The sequence below is a fragment of the Wasmannia auropunctata genome, unplaced genomic scaffold, assembly GCF_000956235.1.
Source record: "Wasmannia auropunctata unplaced genomic scaffold, wasmannia.A_1.0 LD336097.1, whole genome shotgun sequence".
NCBI lineage: Eukaryota > Metazoa > Arthropoda > Insecta > Hymenoptera > Formicidae > Wasmannia > Wasmannia auropunctata.
Genome location: NW_012026793.1, coordinates 1330614 through 1336273, shown reverse-complemented (window position 1 = coordinate 1336273; position 5660 = coordinate 1330614). Strand labels below are relative to the sequence as shown.

General features: G+C 29.4%; 1 protein-coding gene and 1 long non-coding RNA gene across 3 annotated transcripts in view; both read left to right on the top strand.

The window, feature by feature from the left end:
- The first annotated feature begins 255 nt into the window (after window positions 1-255).
- On the top strand, window positions 256-3436 carry LOC105462519. The gene is made up of 3 exons (XR_976066.1): window positions 256-371; window positions 449-850; window positions 3247-3436. It is a non-coding gene; the product is annotated as an uncharacterized LOC105462519 (long non-coding RNA).
- A 657-nt stretch (window positions 3437-4093) lies between these two features.
- Window positions 4094-5660, top strand: part of LOC105462517 (potassium voltage-gated channel protein Shab) — a 58877-nt gene continuing 57310 nt past the window's right edge. The window contains exon 1 of one of the 2 annotated variants that reach the window (XM_011709162.1): window positions 4094-4176. The gene's annotated coding sequence lies outside the window, so the exon portion shown is untranslated. Of the gene's footprint in view, window positions 4177-4872; window positions 4956-5660 lie in introns of those variants that run through there. The other variant, XM_011709161.1, reaches the window with a different exon arrangement.

Below are 5660 nucleotides of genomic sequence, written 5' to 3'. Positions count from 1 at the left end.
GATTTATAGAGGTTTTCCGCAGCAGAGTGGAAGGGGATGAATAAAATTTTCGTCCGATAGAGGTTTTCGAGTTGTAGAGGTTCGAGTTATCGAGGTTCGACTGTATTTGACTGTCGAATATAAAATGGGACATCCTGTATATGTGAATAATGTATATTATATATATAATATATACAATATATCAGTATGTATATATATATATATATATATATATATATGTATATATATATATATATATATGTAAAGTTAACATATTAAAGTTTTGTTTAATAATTAATAAATACTAATTATGTAGCTATCTAACGAATTGATCTATCATACGAAATATAACATAAGAAGAAAACAGAAGGGAAGAGCTTGATACCAGTCAGGTGATTGATTTTAAGATTTTGATTGGTGCATGCAAGGAATCGAGGCATAAACTAATACACCATTATATCAAACACAGAAATCAAGGATGATAGCGTACTTCGCTCAATGCATGAAAGTGTCTAGCATGCTTAGAACATATATTACTATATGCTCTAAGCTAATATATGTTGCTAATATGGTAATATATGTTCTAAGCTAGCATGCATCTGAACAGCAGTATGCAAGCCCATCATACAGGAAATTATGCATCGTGTGAGGATGGCCTGTAGCAAACTGAAAGCTACAGTCTTGAGTATAAAACACCTCCATATCCCTTATCGCATTTTTTGCAATTGCAAATACTGATAACAAATTATGTTTACCGAAAAAAGATCGCAAATGGGAAATGTGTCTTTGTTATTACCAATTCTGTTAGCACACTTCCGTCAATATACAACAACTTTTGTCGGCAAAATATATAACAGAATGGCAGCTAACAGTAAGTAGATGTCAGTAAACAGTAAATAAGATGATGTATATATACAGTAAATCATTTTGAGTAACGCATTGATTTTTCTCGATAACCAAGGCTTGTATCGAAAAATATTTCATATAAAAGTTTTACAACTTCAAGGGAGACATAAGATATATGGTGTCATAGATTTGACCTTGGGTGTACATACTAAGGTCATATGGAGGTCAACTTTGTTTTTTATGAAAATAAAGATTTCCATTTAAAAAAAACAAAGTTGACTTCCATACGACTTGGTTTTCGAGAAAAATGAATACGTCACTTTTAAAATGATTCACTCTGTATAATATATTTATTATACATGTGTATACAATTATATAATGGATTAAATATAATTATGTATATTTTTTTATATAATTTTATATACAAATATCTCAGTGAGCAATGATTGGAAAAGGTGGCAAATCAACATCTAAAATAAAAATCGAAAATTTGATCGAATACACATAGTTGCTTTTCAAAGAAATTATACAATTTGCAATGAGCAATTGTATTATGCAATATTGATGCTAATATTATATTTTGCAATTAATATCTTATGATATTAAATATACTTCTATGTGTGTGGTATATAGGAAGTTTGTAATAGTAATTAAAGAAAAATTTATAATTTGTAATTTTATTTACATTTTTTTATGACAACATATACTTGTATCAATCACATTTTATCTTATTATTTTGCACATAAAAATATTAATACAGTTTGAGAATAAATGGTGCGCGTGTAACGTGCGTTGTAATTTCTAATATTATAAAAAATGTTTAACCTATGTTTTCCTTAAAAATGTTTAATTTTTATTTGAATTTTTTTTTAATAAGGAACTATTGAAAAATTTACAGTAGTATATTAAAATAGTTTATCCTGTGTATATATCTGTTGAGAAGTATTGATTAATGTTTGATTTTAGTTTTTTTTGTTAATTATTCAAGAGATTCTTAAAAAAATATATAAAACAGAAATAACAAAGAAAAAAATTTTCATTTTGGAGAATAGTTATTGTGAATTTCACATACAATAAATTTTGGTTTTTATTAAATTTAATTTTTTTCTTAGAATGAATTTATTTGAATTTATCTACAAACAATTATATGTTTTGACATTGACACCACTGAGTTTTCAAAGAAATACAGTGTATATCAGTGTTTAAAGGTCTGCTAGATATTAATTGCAAATGATTATGCATACGAATATATCAACAAAAAAGAGGAAATAATAAACCTAATAGAGTCAACGTGAGTGTTAATGTGTAATCATTAATATTTATTTTCTAGTGTGATGTATATAGAAACCGCAAACATTTTCAGTCATCGGTTTTGGTCCTCTTCAATGCGTAAATACTTAAATAATTATAGTTAGTTAGATAATTCTTAGATAATTTTTAGTAATAATTCAGATATGGATTTAAATGTGAAATCTACTACGCAGGTATTTTTGACGCAAAAGTTGTATATAATAAATTAGTATAATTAATTGAGTCATTGGTGTAAAAATTAAAAACGCAAATTATACAATCGAAAGGGTTAAAAGAATTAAAATGTTAGAAACGCAACTTTATTAACGTGCAGTTTATCAAAAGAATTTAAGATGTTAAGAAATGTACGAGTTAAAAAAATAAACTTACAGTTTTTGAGTTAACCAACGCACGACCGTATCGAAACAGACAGAATTTAATGCGAATAGCGGGGTAAGGATGCTAGCCGAAGAAGAATATACATATTCTCATTCATATATATGAATGAAAAACTATGAATAAATCTATTCATATTATTTATAATTTATTACACATTAGTGATCACCTTCGTATTTTGCATTAAAAATATCTGCATAAAGGATCTCGCATTTAAATCTATTCAAATTATTACTAAAGATTATTGTATTTGCGCACTAAAGAGGACTAAAACCAATGGTCGAATCATTACGCATTAACATCCACGTTGATTTTATTAGGTTATTGTTTTCTTTTTTTTTTATTGACTGATTCTTAAAACCTTTTTATTTTATTATGAATATATACAAGTAGTCGCTAAGAATTAATTGCTGTGCATTATTCGTGCCAATCTATTATTTCTAATGTCTTCTTGTAATGTGATAATGTGAACAATTAATTAAAAAGTAATAATTTGGTTTCATTATAAATGGAATAATTGAATACATTTTCCAATAATAAATTCAACAATTTGCACAGATATTATAGCAATTGTCTAGTTTTATGCGCCTTCCAAGTTTTCTTTCGATCGTTTCAATACTGACCCTGTTCAGATATTATATCGATCGGTCTATTAATTATATACGAAACATTTTCTCGGCGCATATGTTTTATCGATTTAATTCTAAGAAATGGTAAACGTACTTGGCTTGGTAGGTACCTAACTGCGAAACTTTATGTCAAAAACATGAATTTTGATAATAACACACTGAAGCATCCGAGCCAAAAAGATGTTTGAGTAGGGGAAAAACAGGGCTGGAAACATCAATTGAACATTTGGGTGACTACTCTTCATGAAACAACATACAAATGAATTAATTGTGAATAAAATTGTACATTTATATATTATTATTAATAATATTTATAATATATATTATTACTAATAATATTTAATATAAATAATTATATTTGTGAATGATAAAATCTCTGTTTAATTTTAATGGTCCCAGTTTTTTTTATATTATATATAACTGTTAAAATTTATATAAAAACGTATAATAAAATTTATAAATAAATTAAACGCATTATGTATACTGTTTATTGTATAAAAAGCAACTAACTTAAATGAATAATTGTAATAATTTCTTAATTTATTTTATTAAATTCATAAATTAATATTTTAATATTGTAATTAATTAAATGACTGTAGAATGATAATTAGAACATTGATATTTAAAATTAATCTTATCACGATGATAATGCGCAGATCAGTTTTTCTATACGCCAAATTTGCTCTCACTTGAAAAGTGCTACTTCGTCACTGGAGCAGAGTGCGGGAGACGATGCGCGACCCGCAGCGCAGGGTAGCTCGGGATAATCACTGAGGCAGGCGCACCACTGGCTTGCGTCCAAGTAGTAGTGCCTCTGTCGGCACCAACGGACAGTATAGTGGCAGAGACTGTACCATCACCTCCACTATTATCAAAAGCAATCGACGGCAATAGATAGTAGTAGAAGCAAGTAGAAGTACGGTGATCGAACGATTTCGAAGTTTCTCGATTGCACAATTCTCCTTGTTTGTTGCCTAACTGATAATTGTGCAATATTAGTAACAATGACGTGATCACTTCTGTCAGACAACCAAAGGTTGGTTGTTTATTGTGTTTTTTTATAGATTTACCTTATTTTCTGGCCGCACGTTTTTCGCATTTAAGTGTTTGGATCCTGATATGAGATATTTAAGAAGTAAGAATGTCGTGCAACTCCTCGTATTTGTACCCTAACGCGCGCAATTGTGCCATAGCGCTTAATCGATAAACGTGCAGGGTGTCGATTGCAGCGCTCAGTGGAAAAAGTGGTGGTTAGTGCTAGTGGTATCGTCGTCACCATCATTGTCAATTATTGTTATTGTCATCGTTATTGTTAACATTGCCACTGTTGTCATTGTCATTGTTGTCGTTGTCGTCATTATCGTCATTATTTTGTTATTGTTATCGTTGTCTTTGTTGTCATCGTTATAATCATCGTTATCGTCATCTTCAATGTCAACGTCAACATCAACGTCATCATCATTACTGTTGCCGTCATTACCATCATCATCGCCATTGTTGTCGTCGTTAACGTCGTCATCTTTGTCGTCATCGTTGTCGTTATTGTTATCATCGTTGCGCTGTTATTGTCATTGTTGTCGTCAGTATCATTTTTGTCATTATTAACATCATTGATATCGATATTATCATCGTCATCGTTATAATAGACATCTTCGTTATCATCGCTGTTGTTCGTTATTGTTTATCATTATTATTATCAAAAATATCGTGACCTTGCCAGAATCGCGTGACGAGATGAAACATTTCAATGTAATGCACAACGACGCGTTTCTTCGATCAAACGGCGGTTATATTTGAAGCTAAAGGAAAAGAAAGGTGAGTGGATATATGTGCGGAGACCACCGCTTTAAATGCTGCTAGCCTGCTTTGCGTATACCTCTCGTCTATTTCCATATAATATAGTTACATGGTCAATAATATAGTTACATTGTCATAATTGTCGAGAATATTTCCCATCTTCGACACAATTTTACAGACAATTTAAGACTATTCACATGTTGTCCGGTCAGCTGGTCATCTTTCATCATTCTATTATTTGTGGATCTATTAAAAAATGCGTGTGATGCCTCAAGTTCAGTCCTATAAGAATTCAGTTTCATCAATTTAGTTCAACCTTTTTTTTCCGTTTTTTTTGTTGTCATTCAATTTGTAACATAGATGTAGTTATTTAATAAGAATAAAGTTTTGTTACAAAGAAGAGCAATTTAAAATTTATTCAAAGAGATGTCTATAATCTATTTATCTATTTGTCTGTTTTCTATCCGTCTGCCTACTGTCTATCTATATAATTAAAAATGAAAGATTTTCTCTTAGTAAAAATAGCAAAGAAAATTAGCATTTACAGCAACTTTTGAATTTTCAATATATATATATATATATATACACTTCTCAACAAAATTAAAGCATCACTTACTCTATCCTCCAAAAATAGGCAAAATTCAAGAGAGTGTAACTTCGTAAAAAATGATCGTATCGAGATGTTCAAAAAAACATTTTACAGCTTGAAATAGATCGGAAGAG